At 38.1% G+C, this 17,580-nt stretch overlaps 1 protein-coding gene across 1 annotated transcript in view; it reads right to left on the bottom strand.

Annotated features, from left to right (window-relative positions):
• Positions 1-17,580, bottom strand: part of si:dkey-246g23.2 (solute carrier family 66 member 2) — a 56,527-nt gene that overhangs the window by 29,229 nt on the left and 9,718 nt on the right. The window lies entirely within an intron of this gene.

Below are 17,580 nucleotides of genomic sequence, written 5' to 3'. Positions count from 1 at the left end.
CACTAGGGATTATCAGTGATTTAAAGCTGCTTATCTTCCTCTCAGCTCCCTTGTTGATGGTGTATACTGGTCGATATTTAAAGCCATTATTGAACAGAGGCCTAATTTTCTTTAGTCCATCTCTGCTTATCACACTTCCCCTCTGTTCAGCTGCTTTGCCACTGATGGACATCCAGATCACCTTCGCACAATGCGTGTGCATGTGTCTGGATTATCCTACAAAATCTTAATCATTCTCTGTGATACATCTAAGTGGCCATAAAATGAGTGGGGAAAAAGAGATTTGTCGTTTGAGGGTGAAAGCACTATCTCAGACTGTGGTCTGTATGTCTATTCTGTTTGAGTTCACCAGTCATGATCGACCATTCTCTAACCTCAGGCAATGACATCGAGATCGCTTTGCCAAGGCAATTCTTCAGGTCCACCTGTGCATTCAGTCATCTTCCAGATAAATGCAGTCAGTGCAGGTGGCAGTGGTGGGAGGGCTCATGAAGAAAGCTCTATCGCTTTACCCAGCTGTGCTGAGGAAACAGAAGCTTAACTACAGTCACGCCCCCTGAGCCTGCAACAAACCCACCAATGTTTAAAGAGCAAAGAGGTTAACCATTCATAACCTTCAGGGGCTTTGAATTAGAAATGCACAATATATTGGCACAATATACTCAGCAAACACAAGGAACACTAGAAATGGAACTGAGAGCAATGAGAAGCAACCATGGAAGAAAAAGACCTGACCATCAACGCAGGAAACAATAGGGCTTATATACAATTCAGCTCAGTACAATTCAATTATCTGTCAATATAAATTAGATATATAACAACCAATATTAGATATTTAACTGTGCACACTTCCCTCAATTTCTGCGATTTTTAGATTTAGATTTAATATCAGATCATAGTAATCATCATCATCACATGGTCACTTAAAGTTAATCTTTAAAAACACTAATTATTTAAATGACATTACGTAAATATAAAATAGAATTGTATTATCTGCTATTTAAAGGTCGTCTGCCATAAGATTACAATTTTTTTGTGGTATAGTCTAGAATTTTCGTGTACCTATTCTTATGTTAACCCTGACCCAGACATTTAAATTTAAGACATGCATCAAGTTGAAAATAGTTAAACTGCATCCTACACTGTTACAAATTATGTTTTAAAGTTGTAAAACAAATATTATCTGAGCATGTTTTACAAGAAAATACTATTTTAGTCTTCCTACTTCATGTTTAATTTACTTGTAATTTCTTTGTAATTATTTGTTAAAGTCCCTGTAAAGTCAATTCTGAGAATTCTTTCTAAACACTTTATAAATGTTACAAATGTATTGCTGAAACACATTACAAAGTCTGTGAATTGTGTAATGCTTAATTGTGAAGTTAGAGCGTTAAACAGTTTTTCACCAAGTCTCTGCTCAGGATTTTTTGGGCGGAGCTAAAACGGGGGTCTAATGACGCACATCGTCCCCCGAGCATAGCCCCTCCCCTAACACTATATAACTGTCGATGACGCACCGAGTGTGGCGCCGCCTCTAACTCTACAGCGGTTCACTCGCTCATTCTCGAGTGTCATTACAGTCATACAGCCCTTTGCACATTTAGCTAGTAATGCCTTCGTCACGCAAATGCATATTACATGGTTGTTAAAATATACAATATGCTCGGTCTCCTTATTTAAAAACTTTCATCAGACAGCTGAGATTCACAGATAATCCGCTGTTTTTGGTGAATGTGACTGAACAGACCTCGGCCCCCCTCCCGCCTCGGCCTTCTTACCGTCCCGACGATAACCGATGATATATGGGGCCGGACAGAGTCTCTCCCGTCCCGGCCTTCATCCTCCCGTCTCGCGGCACCGTCATTTGTCGACTCGACAACAGTTCGGCAGTTCGTGCCCACCAATGAGTGTAGTCCACAGTAACTCTACTAAAATGTGCAACCCTCTAACGTGATTCTTTTGTTTATATGCATCAGTATGTTTGACTCATTAGACAAGTAAGCTGAGACAGCAGCTCTCGCGAGTGGGTGTGGTTTCAGCTCCGAAGCGGACACGCCCCCAGCGTTTGAGAGCAGAGAGCGCTGCCTATTTTTTCGAGATTTTGATAACTTATTTTATTTACTTGCAGATCTTTTTAATCATTCAAATTTGGCTGGGTGGTTAATAACACATTTTTCTGTGGTGTGACAAACTCAAAACACATACTTTAAAATGACTTTACAGGGACTTTAAAGCTGCAGTCTGGAAGTTTTGCCTCTTTGTCGCCATCTCTGTTTGAAACCTGCAATTGCAGTTATATGTGGAATTATTATTGTTACGTGCATTGTGCATCGTGCAGATGAATCTAATGTTTGCTGTCAGTCACCACATTGGTGTGGATACTGTACTTCGGAAACACGGATTCTACGTCTTGGAAGTATGACCAAAATAAGAATTTTCATTGGAAAATGTCATCTGAACAAGAAACATGTCTGCCACTTTTGTTCTGACCAACTGAGGAAAAAAGCATTAGGCTTACAATAAATCGTGCTGCCAATGATGATTAAATCTAACGATTGCTTAGCTCAGATCATGCCAAACAGTGCAAATTATTATTATTGTTTTACTTTGTTCTCAAATTGTTAATGTTAACAACATCAGCATTGCGTGACTATGTGTATTTAGTGTGTATTAGAGTTACCTGTAGATTTCAATTTCTGTAGCCACTCCACAGTCCGATGTCTTTTGCTTTTGACTACGGGTGAATCTCCATTTGTCACTGATGATTGTCATTTGCATCTTTCTGGATTACAATCCGCCATCAAAATGATAAAGTTTAGTTATTTTAGCTGCTGTGAGAAAAGGCTATAAATGATCTGCTACAAGCAGCATCCTCATATGATATAGCTACTAGCTGGGACTTTTTCCTTTCGGTTTACAGACATGACGTAATGATGCAAAGACGAACGGCTGCATGATCGAATTTCCCGCAGAAACCCACCAGTACCTCTCTTATTATAAAACGTTATTACAAGCTTACCGTTGTGAATCGGGCTAAGGTAAGGAGATAGTTTTGAACACAGGCTGGTTATGTACTTGCTCAAAAATTGATTTTGGATCATTTTTAACCAAAAAAAAGTTACGGACTGTAGCTTTAAATTGACTAAGCATTTCTGAGGTAAAACTGTTTCAATTGTTTCAAGTAAATCCTACACCTTACTTTTTTCTTTTTTTTTTTTTGAAGGCCACTTAAGAAATGTATCTGGTTAGGTGAACTTAAAACCAGCCTATTCATGGATTCCTTAAGACTAATTAGTCAACAGGTATATTATAATTTTACACATCTCTAGTAAGTATGGCATAGTGTTGGCAAAGCGGTGGAAAAATTTAGGTAAATTTTCGATACCTTTCCATGGCAAGTTAAGCTGGGGAATTTTGCAAATATTTCAAATTGGAAACTTAACTGGAATTTATGGGAATTAATTGGAAATTTGGGGTAACTAATACAAATTGTGTCATATACAAACAATAAATATAAACATTTTGTTTGGTCATAAGCAGTCATGCAAACTAATACAATTTTTCTAAAAAAAAAAAGAAGGAATTTTTTTTTTTTTGACTTGAATGTTGAATAAAATAAACACACCCTCCCCCCAAAAAGTCCCATTCAAAATGTAAAATGAAAGCAGATTCAGGGGTGTGGCCTCAACAGTCCTGCAGTCAGTAGTGTGCTGTGTGCATGTGATTGAGGAATTCGCAGGGTAGAAATTCAACAGAATTTGCATTATATCTGGTTGTTTTTAGCAAAATTATGCTGCAAGATGTTTTTTTCCAATGCATTGAAGTTCCCTGTTATAGGGTAACTTGCAAGTTTGAAAAAAATTCAGTTTATTCCCATTAATTCCCGTTAATTCCCATATATTTCCATTAATTCCCATACAGTGGGTACGGAAAGTATTCAGACCCCCTTAAATTTTTCACTCTTTGTTATATTGCAGCCATTTGCTAAAATCATTTAAGTTCATTTTTTTTCCTCATTAATGTACACACAGCACCCCATATTGACAGAAAAACACAGAATTGTTGACATTTTTGCAGATTTATTAAAAAAGAAAAACTGAAATATCACATGGTCCTAAGTATTCAGAGCCTTTGCTCAGTATTTAGTAGAAGCACCCTTTTGATCTAATACAGCCATGAGTCTTTTTGAGAAAGATGCAACAAGTTTTTCACACCTGGATTTGGGGATCCTCTGCCATTCCTCTTTGCAGATCCTCTCCAGTTCTGTCAGGTTGGATGGTAAACGTTGGTGGACAGCCATTTTTAGGTCTCTCCAGAGATGCTCAATTGGGTTTAAGTCAGGGCTCTGGCTGGGCCATTCAAGAACAGTCACGGAGTTGTTGTGAAGCCACTCCTTCGTTATTTTAGCTGTGTGCTTAGGGTCATTGTCTTGTTGGAAGGTAAACCTTCGGCCCAGTCTGAGGTCCTGAGCACTCTGGAGAAGGTTTTCGTCCAGGATATCCCTGTACCTTGGCTGGATTCATCTTTCCCTCGATTGCAACCAGTCGTCCTGTCCCTGCAGCTGAAAAACACCCCCACAGCATGATGCTGCCACCACCATGCTTCACTGTTGGGACTGTATTGGACAGGTGATGAGCAGTGCCTGGTTTTCTCCACACATACCGCTTAGAATTAAGGCCAAAAAGTTCTATCTTGGTCTCATCAGACCAGAGAATCCTATTTCTCACCATATTGACCACCTTCAGGTGTTTTTTAGCAAACTCCATGCGGGCTTTCATGTGTCTTGCACTGAAGAGAGGCTTCTGTCTGGCCACTCTGCCATAAAGCCCCGACTGGTGGAGGGCTGTAGTGATGGTTGACTTTCTACAACTTTCTCCCATCTCCCGACTGCATCTCTGGAGCTCAGCCACAGTGATCTTTGGGTTCTTCTTTACCTCTCTCACCAAGGCTTTTCTCCCCCGATAGCTCAGTTTGGCCGGACGGCCAGCTCTAGGAAGGGTTCTGGTCGTCCCAAACGTCTTGCATTTAAGGATTATGGATTATGTATCCTCTTAGGAACCTTAAGTGCAGCAGAAATTTTTTTGTAACCTTGGCCAGATCTGTGCCTTGCCACAATTCTGTCTCTGAGCTCTTCAGGCAGTTCCTTTGACCCCATGATTCTCATTTGCTCTGACATGCACTGTGAGCTGTAAGGTCTTATATTAGACAGGTGTGTGGCTTTCCTAATCAAGTCCAATCAGTATAATCAAACACAGCTGGACTTAAATGAAGGTGTAGAACCATCTCAAGGATGATCAGAAGAAGTGGACAGCACCTGAGTTAAATATATGAGTGTCACAGCAAAGGGTCTAAATACTTAGGACCATGTGATATTTCAGTTTTTCTTTTTTAATAAATCTGCAAAAATGTCAACAATTCTGTGTTTTTCTGTCAATATGGGGTGCTGTGTGTACATTAATGAGGAAAAAAATGAACAAATGATTTTAGCAAATGGCTGCAATATAACAAAGAGGGAAAAAATTTAAGGGGTCTGAATACTTTCCGTATCCACTGTATATTGCAGTTAATTTCCAAGGAAAGTTTCCAGCTTTGAAAATTCCCATAATTTTGCAACCCTAGTATGGTATGAACTGAATTGGCCAAACCAATACAAGAGGCCACAGTCCACCACAAGGGATGTGTGAGATCACTGAAAACCAATTAAGTAACCCTTAACTCATGCGTCCACTCTACCACATCAATGTCAAGTTATGGACTCTCTACTGTATGATGAAATCTTATCCTCACTGCTTTCCTCTTGGTCTGTCAGCAATTACCCAGGCAAAACCACAATGGACAGCTTGTCAGCACTGGCCAGTATTTCATCAGGGATTCTGGAGTTATGAGGAAGCATTAGGCATGCAGGAGAGAAAGAGAAAGGCTAGATGAGAGGGAGTGGAGAGCACTAAAAGCAACTCAGATACGAGTTACATAAGACTACGCAACACACTGACAGAGAGTCAAGGACACAGCATTGAGAGAACACACACACACACAGACGCTACAGGAGGGATTCCCCAAACAACGAGGCTGAGCCAATGCAAGATTTACCTGCTATGACAATGCAGCCGTTTGTGCCGCACCATGACTGCGTAAAGACTGCAGAGATCCAAGATGTGCTGCACAATTCATTCAATGACATAATTCACAGTGAAAGGGAAGGGCGTGAACCTGGTGTTAATGAGAAAGGGAAAAAAGTGCTATCAAGACAAAAATGGACAACGTACAGATGGAGGTGAGAGAGTGGGTGTGAAAAAAGGAGAGAGATTAGAAACTCATTTCAAAGTCAGAGCAGAACAATTCATCAACAACTAAAGCAGGATGTGGGATTATAATGCCGCAAGGTGAATCTGTCTCTTCATGAATGAGTTTCTTCAAATACGGGAACTTTTGTGCTCCAGGAGGAGTTGATTTTAAGAGAATGAACACCTTTCTCTTTTTTTTCTTTTTGTTATATGAAGGTCACACATTTTTCAACACGACCTTCAATATTTATTTTGATCATTTATATTGTATACTTTCATCATTAAATATAGCAAGATGAAATCATAATCAATTCATTTAATTTTTAACTTCAAGCCTTAACTTCAATATTTATTGTGGTAAAAATTGTATATCAATTTTGACACAAATTAAAAATGTTCCTTTCCACCATGACAATTCTGCTCCAAAAATTTTTCTAAAAAGTTAGTCCACTTGTTTATCATGTAGAAAAATCAAGGTTAATGTCACTTTTGAACAGAATATTATTATTGCGCATCATTTCCAATCAAGCTATAAATTGACCAAATTAAGAAAAAAGTGTGACAATGCTATTTAACTGTGTATATTTAGGATACATATTATGCTAGCTATAAAAAAATAGCCATTTCATTAAAAAAAAAATGTTTAACATAAAATTTCCATCACTGCCATTTCAATGCTACATCATTTGACATGACAGTAAAGAATGGTAAAAAGTGTGTAAATATTTATTTTTGACCAAATAAGTAACTTACCAATAAGTGCCTCAAATTCTAGTATTTACGCTAATTAGCTATTCTTCCAATGCTGTGAAAAGAGACAGATCACAGAGTGATAAAAGCGATATTAAAGTAGCACTGCATGTTGCCATGGGCAACAGTGATATACATCTTAGCAGTCATTAGTCAAAAATATTTGACCGCTCAATGCCACGGCTCAAATATTCAAGAGAGCTGTATAATAAAAAGCAGGATGTATAGCCACAGGACTTGAATGAATTATTTAGTTTGACAGTCTCTTATACTGCATCCCTCTCTGAATGAATATATGCTGCAGTGAATGAATATATGCTCATGCTGCAGTGCAGCCTGTGGAGCTCAGATCCCCCCAAATGTCAGTTATTTACCCCCACTAGATCTACAGATCCACACACACACACGCACGCACACACGCACGCACGCACACACTTGCACTTTCAACAGTCCATCCCATTAACAGGCTGTGACTCTTTTTAGAAAATGCATTTCAGCAAACCTCCTCTTGCTTTCTGTCTGTCATTCATATTTAATGTAGATGCTTTACTGTCGTCTTCATCTCAGCATCTCACCACAAAGTCAAGAGGGTAAAAGGTCTTTACGTACACTTTAACTTGATGCTTACGCCTAAGTGTAGCTAGAAAGAAGGACACAGATGAGCTCATCGAGGATGCCACAATGATGAAGAAAATTAAGTTGTTTTTTCTCCCCGAATGTTTTTAGAATGTTACAAGTTGTGGAGGAATTTTGGTGAGGAAAAGAAAGTCATTTCTATTCTCAGAACAAACATAAAACAAACACAACAGAACTATATAGCCTAAAGAATATTCACATGAGCATGTTTAAACTAAAGGGTTTATGCTTTCATTAATTTGATACGCTACTCCACATAGGAAGAACAGACATGCCAACAAGTAACTGACCTGAAGTAGACTAATATACACATAGCGGAAGCGGATTGATATAGTCTTGGTCTGGAGCGAGGTTTACGCAAGCTAACATGAAAATAAGTGGGCCGTATTTTCACACTTCTTGCATAATTTCATAAAATTACAGCTTGAGTGGAAAAATATATTCTGATCACAAGTGAGATTTACCTTGATTTCTCTTCAAAGTGAGGATTTCTCTTCTGGAGTGAGGTTTACACAAGCTAACATGAAAATAAGTGGGGCGTATTTTCACACTTCTTGCATAATTTCATAAAATTACAGCTTGAGTGGAAAAATATATTCTGATCACAAGTGAGATTTACCTTGATTTCTCTTCAAAGTGAGGATTTCTCTTCTGGAGTGAGGTTTACACAAGCTAACATGAAAATAAGTGGGGCGTATTTTCACACTTCTTGCATAATTTCATAAAATTACAGCTTGAGTGGAAAAATATATTCTGATCACAAGTGAGATTTACCTTGATTTCTCTTCAAAGTGAGGATTTCTCTTCTGGAGTGAGGTTTACACAAGCTAACATGAAAATAAGTGGGGCGTATTTTCACACTTCTTGCATAATTTCATAAAATTACAGCTTGAGTGGAAAAATATATTCTGATCACAAGTGAGATTTACCTTGATTTCTCTTCAAAGTGAGGATTTCTCTTCTGGAGTGAGGTTTACACAAGCTAACATGAAAATAAGTGGGGCGTATTTTCACACTTCTTGCATAATTTCATAAAATTACAGCTTGAGTGGAAAAATATATTCTGATCACAAGTGAGATTTACCTTGATTTCTCTTCAAAAAGACAAAATTGTTCAGTATAGTGAAAATGATATTACAACTGTGGGCAAAAAAGGATAGAAATATATTAAAATGGTTTATTTCACTCTTTGTTTAGATCATCACGCTTTAAACTTCAAAATTAACTGTAATAATTCATATAATATAGGCTATTTTCCCAGACTCAGGATTGAAAGTTAATTTGAATAAAAACCAACTGTCTGTTGAAAAAAAAAAGAAAAAAAAAGAATAAGTCAACAATCTGTTACTTTGGATAAAAACCAACTCCTGGGACAAAATTGCCTAAAAAGAAGCACCCAGATATTGTTGATCTAGAAAATATATTCAATGTGAAATGACTGTGACTACTTACATGTAAGACAAGAAGTTGATCCAAAGGACCAACAACAGCTTTCACACACAGATATTCAAAACTTTGTTAGTAAATAAACAAAAGTTGTCTTCTGCTCATGTAGCTTGGTGCAGCACTGAGCAGTGGGCATCTTTTTTCTCGTACCTAACGAAATTGGTGGTATCTGTCTGCATGCGTTTGATGGATGATACAGATCCGGTTTTAATGGGCCTTAAGAGAGAAAGAAAAGAAAATGAGAAAGGGAGAGAGCGAGTGAGGAAATGAGAGAAACAGCAGAGAGAGAGAGAGATAAAGATTTAGAGCAAGAGTCCGAGTGAGAATGAGAGAGTGCAATCACAGGAAAGAATCTGGACTCACTGGAGAAAGCTAAAGGAATAAGTGAAGAATAGTGGGAATCCATTATAAGAAATATGCGGCGGCGCTAACCGTAAGGCAGAACTCAACTCCGGGGTCCGAGTGGGCATTGGAGAGATGTATCTGATGCCGGTCATTTTTAATGAGGCAGCGAGGGAAATGAAGTCCAGAAAGCACAGCATGATACGCATGGTCAGGGCAGAACAAAGTTCAGATGAAACCTCCAGCTAACTATGGAGCGTCTAAACTACACTATATCAAGTTAAAGTGATAGTTCACCCAAAAATGAAAATGATCCCATGATTTACTCACCCTCAAGCCATCCTAGGTGTATATGAGTATCTTCTTTCAGATGAACATAATTTATAAGTTATATTTGCATCCATCCATCATAAAAGTAATCCATACGGCTCCAGTGGGTTAACTCAAGCTCCTCTTCTCTTATATCGGAATCCTCCAACATTTCTCTTTAACAATTCTCATTTTAGACTTCTAATTCGTAATCGTTGTTTTGTTTTGCTCTATCCTCTGCACTTCCACGTTCGTCATTGCTTCATGCGTCCGGTCAGACGTCACTCTTTCGCCATAAATCGATGCGTACGGCCGTCTGCCGGAAGCTAGTTATTTTTAAATATAACTCTGATTGTGTTCATCTGAAAGAAGATAGTCATAGAAGATAGTCATAAACACCTAGGATGGCTTGAGGGTGAGTAAATCATTGGATAATTTTAATTTTTGGGTGAACTAACCCTTTAAGATGAAAATTCTTACTTTTTTTTTTTTTTTTCCACAGGAGTTTTGTTTACAGTGAATTTCTGGCAACCACAGCTGCCAGTTTTTTTGTTTTTTTTTACTGTATATTTAACAGGATTTTTTTTTTTTTTTTACAGTGTGGGGTCTAAGTGAACTCTCATTAATAATAGAAACGAGGCAGGAAACATGTGGAATAGAGGTTCCTGGGGGTAAGCTGGGGCTAACCAGCACTCTCATCTATCATCCATCTAGACTCTGTCACCAGAGCTGTCACATCTACCGTGTGAAAAAAAGGGAGAGTTTAGGAGCCATTGCGTCATCTACTGTAAACCTGTCAGAGGTTGCATGTAGCTTAATCCAGGCAAATCAAGATGCATGATGCAGAAAGACGATATAAACACTTTTAAAGAGTTAGTTCACTTTCAAATTAAAATTTCCTGATAATTTACTCACCCCCATGTCATCCAAGATGTTCATGTCTTTATTTCTTCAGTCGAAAAGAAATTAAGGTTTTTGATGAAAATATTCCAGGATTTTTCTCCACATAGTGGACTTCAATGGCCTCCAAACGGTTGAAGGTCAAAATTACAGTTTCATTGCAGCTTCAAAGCGTTCTACGTGATCCCAGATGAGAAATAAGGGTCTTATCTAGAGAAACCATCACTCATTTTCTAAAAAAAAAAAAAAAATTAAATTTTATACATTTTAACCATAAATGCTCATCTTGAACTAGTTCTCTTCTCTGCTTCTTCTTCTCTATTAGAATTCCGGCAGTGTAGACACTGCTAAGTGTATTACTGCCCTCCTCAGGTCAATGTTTGAACTAAAATGTCATATACAATATGCTAGTGCGAGTATATAACAATTTAGTTCAAACTTTGACCTGTGGAGGGCAGTATTGCACTTAGCAGTGTCTAAACTGCCAGAATTCTAATAGAGAAGAAGAAGAAAGCTAGTTCAAGATGAGCATTTATGTTTAAAACATATATAATTTGTAATTTTTTTTTAGAAAATGAGTGATGGTTTATCTAGATAAGACCCTTATTCCTTGTGTGGGATTGTGTAGAATGCTTTGAACTTTGAAGCTGCAATGAAACTAATTTTGACCTTCAACCGTTTGGAGGCCATTGAAGTCCACTATATGGAGAGAAATCCTGGAATGTTTTCATCAAAAACCTTAATTTCTTTTCGACTAAAGAGAGAAGGACATGGACATCTTGGATGACATGGGGGTGAGTAAATTATCAGTAAATTTTAATTTGAAAGTGAACTAATCCTTTAACAAACACCACGAACATTAAACAATACAAGTAACATAACTTTAATACAAGACAATGAACCGAAGGGAAGGCAATCAACAAAAAAGGGAACAGGTGAGAATGAATGACTAGAACTCAGACAAAAGGTGACAATGAAAACTATGACTAAACTAAACAAGATGACAAAACAACATAATAGGTGCCAGTATGCTGCTAAAAGCATCTTTGAACAGTTTTGAACAGTAATTTAAAGGTGCTACAGAGGATCTTTTCGTCGACTGAGAAACCAAAGACTGTTATTACGTTTTTTTCAAGGGAACGCCTTGAACGCCTCGTGCACGAGTATTGGAACAGGAGTGTTTGTTTACCACCAGCATTCGCTGTGTCGGGTTAGTGGATTCATTATGTCGGACTCACCGCAGGTAACTCATAATCTGCAGTTGTTACTCCTGTCTCCTGACAAAAACATTGCATGCGACGCCTGTGGAGTGTGGAAAGTTACTGGAGCGTGCATGTCTCTCACAAGGAACATAATGGCAGTGATTGACAAGCCAAAGGGCCAATCGTTTATGCGATGATCGCGTAAACGATTGGCTGATGTTTTTAAGGCCCTACCTCGTGCACAGATGATGTATATTAATATTATTACTTTCAGTGCACCTAATAAATAGTCTTTTATCAGTTAGTAAAGACAGTTTCAAGTAATATTGCAAAAATGTATAAAACAAAACATCCTCTGTAGCACCTTTAAGTCAAACGTAAACTAAAAATAATGGGATCACCCGGATCAGACTTTTATTAAGGATCTTGCATCAGGAATAACCAATGCAGCAGCCCTTATAAAAGCATTAATGAGTATAAAAAGTCTCTACAAAGCAAAAGCTAGAGGGGTGAATCTCATTAAAACATGTCTATGGTCACATTTCACCCCAAAATCAAAAGGAAAAAAATATATAATAATTTGCATAAAAGAAAATTAGGTCTATTTTGAGAACATCAAGATTTGATTTTTTTCCCTCCATGGAATTTAAGCACAGGTTTTGTGAGATTCATCCAGCTAGAGATAGAAAAAAAAGTTAGAGAAGGATAAAGAAAGAGCCAAAGGTATTATGGAGATCAGGCTTGAGAAAGAAAAGCAAAAGGGAAGCAGGAAAATGAAAGTGCATAGAATGAGAAAGAGATTTAGACTCACTGAAGAGCTCTCAAAAAGGAATCGTCAGAAGAGCTAGAGATGATGACCCTGCAGCACTGTTTTAAGCTCTGTAAGACTGTCCCCTTACTTAGTTTTCACTTTGTTACTAGCCGTTTGACTGTTCTGTCAGAGCACAGTAAGGATGAAGTGATTGAGGGATGGGGAGGGGACTTGCCTGTCAGAATTCACTGCTCATTCAGTGAGAGAGAAGCCCCTGCTGAGACCAGACTCAAGAACCGAGGGTCAAAGATGAACTCATGAATTTATAAAAGGGGCTCGCAAATAACCAGCAGATACAGCCACAGTCAGAAACTAAAGAACTGAAGAACTTTCCAGTGGTGTAAAGTATTTGAGTAAATGTAATTACTATTCTTAAAGGGATATCACCCAAAAATGAAAATGATCCCATGATTTACTCACTCTCAAGCTAACCTAGGTGTATATGATTATCTTCTTTCAGACAAACACAGTCAGAGTTGTATTAAAACATTTCCTTGCTCTTCCAAGATTTATGATGGTAGTGAATGGCGCTCCTGATTTTGATGTCCAAAAAAGTGCATCCATTAATCATAAAAGTAATCCACACGGCTCCAGGAGGTTAATAAAAGCCTTCTGAAGCAAAGCGATGGGTTTTTATAAGAAAAATATTCATAATTAAAACTTTATAAATTAAAATAACTAGCTTTCGGCAGATGGCCTACGCAAATCGATTTCTCTAAAAGAGTAACTTCTGAAGCGTTGTATGATGTAGGATGTAGGAGTAGCATAAGCTTAGACGCCTCACGCGGTTCAAACTCAAGCTCCTCTTTTCATATATCGAAATCCCCTGAATTGAAATTCTCATTTTATACTTCTCATTCGTGACCAGTGTTATGTTTTTGCTCTATCCTCTGCGCTTCTGCGTTCGTCAGTGTGTTGTTCAGTGGTTACTCTTTTGGAGTAAGTTGATTTGAGTAGGCCATCCGGCAGAAGCTAGTTATTTTAGTTTATAAAGATTTAAATATGGATATTTTTTAGGGCTGGGACGATTCATCGATGCTGAATCGGTACAATGCATCTGGATCGATCCTGATATTTTTCTCTTGAATCGATTCTGAGCTTAGTTTTAACAACAGATGGCGCTCTAGGCTAGTTTTTAACTGCATGCTCAAATGCTGATGAAGAAGAGTGCTGGACAGCTCTAGGCTGCGTCCCAAAACCTAGGTAGCTGTCTTGCTGCCTCGCTATCTTATAAGAGAATGACTTGTATGGCAGCATTTGTGCATGAAGGTACCTCACGAAATTGATTTCGGACAGACTTCTGAGGCAGCGTAACAGTTTAATGATCTACAGCAATATAGCGCGAGCTTTGGTGAGAACTAAACAAATATTTAATTATTACAGTAGTAATTTCTCGATAGAAATGATATCAAAATTGAAATATGTTGATCAAAATCGTACATTTATACACAAACTGAGCAGCAAACGCAACTTTCGGACGCCATCTTTATTTTTCTAGCTCAACTGTCACAGAATGGAAAGCACAGGATTATGGGATATCAAAGGCAGCTAAGGATACATCTATGCTTCCTTCAAAAATCGATCTGAGGAAGGTATCTCATGAGAGAGGAAGTGAAGCTAACATTGGATTCGGACGTGCCTTGATGCCTTACTAACTTGAAATGTGTCCTCGGAAGGCAGCATTTTCCAGTTTTCGGACGCAGCCCTAGTGTGTTCGGTTGAGTCATGTAAGTGGTTAAATATTCTAGCTCCTCGGCTCAGAATGCTTTTATGACACAAGATTTGTAATTCACTTCAACCTTTTTGAACTTTATGAATGATTACTTAAGGTTTAAGTGGTGTGTGTAAAGGAACTGGAAGCAGGCAGTGTACGAGTGTTTCTAAAGCACGTATAGCAATGTCATCTGCTGTTTAAAAACTAAGCTCAGAAATGAATTTGAGGGAGAATCACAATACATCTGAAAATATCAGAATCGCTCCAGATTCTTTGTATCGTGAATCGAGATTCGATGTATTGTCCCGTTACTAATATGTTTCCAACAAAAACCCATCACTTTGCTTCAGAAGGCCTTTATGAACCCCCTGGAGTCGTGTGGATTACTTTTATGATTGATGGATGCACTTTTTTGGACTTCAAAATCAGGAGTGCCATTCAAAGCTGGGAAGAGCAAGGACATTTAAAAAAAAAAAAAAAAAAACTCTGATTATGTTTGTCTGAAAGAAGATAATCATATACACCATATACACCTAGGATGGCTTGAGGATGAGTAAATCATGGATAATTTTAATTTTTCGTTGACCTATCCCTTTAAGTATCTTTTTGGTTACTTTGTAGTTTTACTGAGTATTAAAGGTGCTACAGAGGATCTTTTCGTCGACTGAGGAAACCAAAGACTGTTAGTGAGTTTTTGCATGTGTAAGAACAACCCCCCTCCTTCACAGCTCATTTCGAGGGAACGCCTCCCAAAACTCGTGCACGGGTATTGGAACACGAGTCTTTACCACCGGCATTCGCTGTGTCGTGTTAGTGGATTCATTATGTCGGACTCACCGCAGGTAACTCACAATCTGCAGTTGTTACTCCTGACAAAAACATTGCATGCGGTGCCAGGGGAGTGTGGAAAGTTACTGGAGCGCGCAGCCGCACTCGTCTCTCACAAGGAACGTCATGGCAGTGATTGACTAGCCAGAGGGCCAATCCGTGCACGTCTCTCACAAGGAACGTAATGGCAGTGATTGACAAGCCAGAGGGCCAATCGTTTATGCGATGATCACGTAAACGATTGGCTGATGTTTTTAAGGCCCTACCTCATGCACAGATAATGTATATTAATATTATTCCTTTCAGTGCACCTAATAAATAGTCTTTTATCAGTTAGTAAAGACAGTTTCAAGTAATATTGCAAAAATGTATAAAACAAAACATCCTCTGTAGCACCTTTAAAGATATGAGCAACTTTTACTCTCTGCTTGACTAGCCTACATTTTTGAATAAGTACATGTACTCTTTACTCCAATAAATTTGTGATGAGTACTGCAATTACTTGTTACATTTTGCATGACACCTAACTTTTGGCACCTAACTTTTTCTGCAGCAGTCATTTCTGCTACAAAAGAAGTAATATCGCCACCTGCAGTGTATTGAAGGTACTATATCTTGAGTGTTGTTTTGCACTTACACAAACTTGTCAACAAGGCTGCTTTACATGAATGTGAGTGCATTAGCAAGTAGTTGTGAATCATAGATGTTTTATATATGAGATGAGGACATGACCACAGCCGGTAATGAGGCCGAAACAAGCACGCCCAGTGCAAGCAGGTTTTTTTTTACTTAACATTATTTTATTTTTCCGTTATGAAGAGAACCTTTTGAAGAATATTGTTTTACTTATACCCTGTTTGAGCTCTTGAGCTTAACTGAGACCTGAGTGTTTATAGATGTTTAAGAGGCTGTTGTGATAACCTTGATTTATTGCAATTTTGAGGTGTTTAGTTTTATTCCAGTTTTACAAAATGTGATTGCTCTCCTCACAAATCAACCATTTCTTTTTTTCACTGGCATGTCTCTTGGTGTTGAGGACTAGAGCATCTTTGAGCCTACATTCAGTACGAGCAAAAGACTTACGTATTCTTAAAATCAGATACTCTAAGACTTTTACTCAAGTTGTATTGGAATTGGTGACTTGTAATGGAATCATTTTCACTGTAAGGTGTCTGTACTTTTACTCTAGTGGTTTTCAGGTACTTTTTACACCTCTGGAACTTCTCCAGGCTAATAGTTTAGCTGAATGACTCAACTCCTCACTCAAGATAAAATGAGACAAAAGGGAAAAATGGATATTTTTAAAAATGTGAAAATGTGAGTGATGCAATGCACACAAATGTGCGAGGATGTTGTATGTGGTTTCCAAGGCGTTTCTGTGCTAGGGCAGCAACATTCTAATTATCAGATTTAAATCTGTTTAGTTAACGCAACACTTTTACACTTAATCCTTTTATACTGTACATTGTACAAAAAAATTGTATTTTGAGGAAAAAATGGATTTCCCCTGCAGTGTGAACACAGTCTATGATATTTTTATTTTAGAGCCAACATATGGCCTGGGTAATAGCATGAGAAATAGCACACCTGCATTACAATTTGCTTGACTTAGCAAGAGGATAGAAGTGTGAGCAGATTAATTCCTGCCATCTGATATCATACATATTTCACATAATCTGACATTTACGCAACATTTACACAGGAACCGGTATAAAAAGTGGGAGGGAAAGAGGAGGCAGAGGTTCTTCCGAGGATCCATGATATATTCCATGTAGTCTTAATTATTCATGTAAGCGTCTTTACAACAGAAGTGTTAATCTTTCAGATTAAGGTTATGTCAGGTATAGCATATTTATTTACAACACAGTGGGAGCTCCAGGTGTGCTTTTCACATTAACATGAGTCAGTTCACACTGCTGTAAAACTGAAAATGTGCACACATGAATACACACGATGAAAATGTAATAAAATACATCAGCTGAATTCTGAAAATATAAGCCTTATTCAATTGCAACATTGACCAAATGGTGTCACTTGGATACATGTACTTATTCAATTTCAATTTGACTTAATTGGATGCACACCAGGGCGAAATGAAATGAGTATCAGAGCTGACACCCCAATAAGTGGCCACACTTGGTATGTCACAATTCAGCTCTGCGAGGCACAGATAACGGCACCTGCCACTCCTCTGCCCAGATAATAAAAGAAACTCACTGAGCATGCTCAAACAACCATTTCACTAGATTTAATGACCTGGTTTAATTTACAGTGACCCAAAAAGTATTTCGACACCAGTCACACTTAAAATCTTACAAAATATCAAATCAAGTGATATCTCCAAACAAATTATACAAG

This window comes from Megalobrama amblycephala, linkage group LG19, assembly GCF_018812025.1.
Source record: "Megalobrama amblycephala isolate DHTTF-2021 linkage group LG19, ASM1881202v1, whole genome shotgun sequence".
Lineage (NCBI taxonomy): Eukaryota > Metazoa > Chordata > Actinopteri > Cypriniformes > Xenocyprididae > Megalobrama > Megalobrama amblycephala.
The sequence above is the reverse complement of the archived record's forward strand: the minus strand, read 5'-3'. Positions and strand labels throughout refer to the sequence as shown.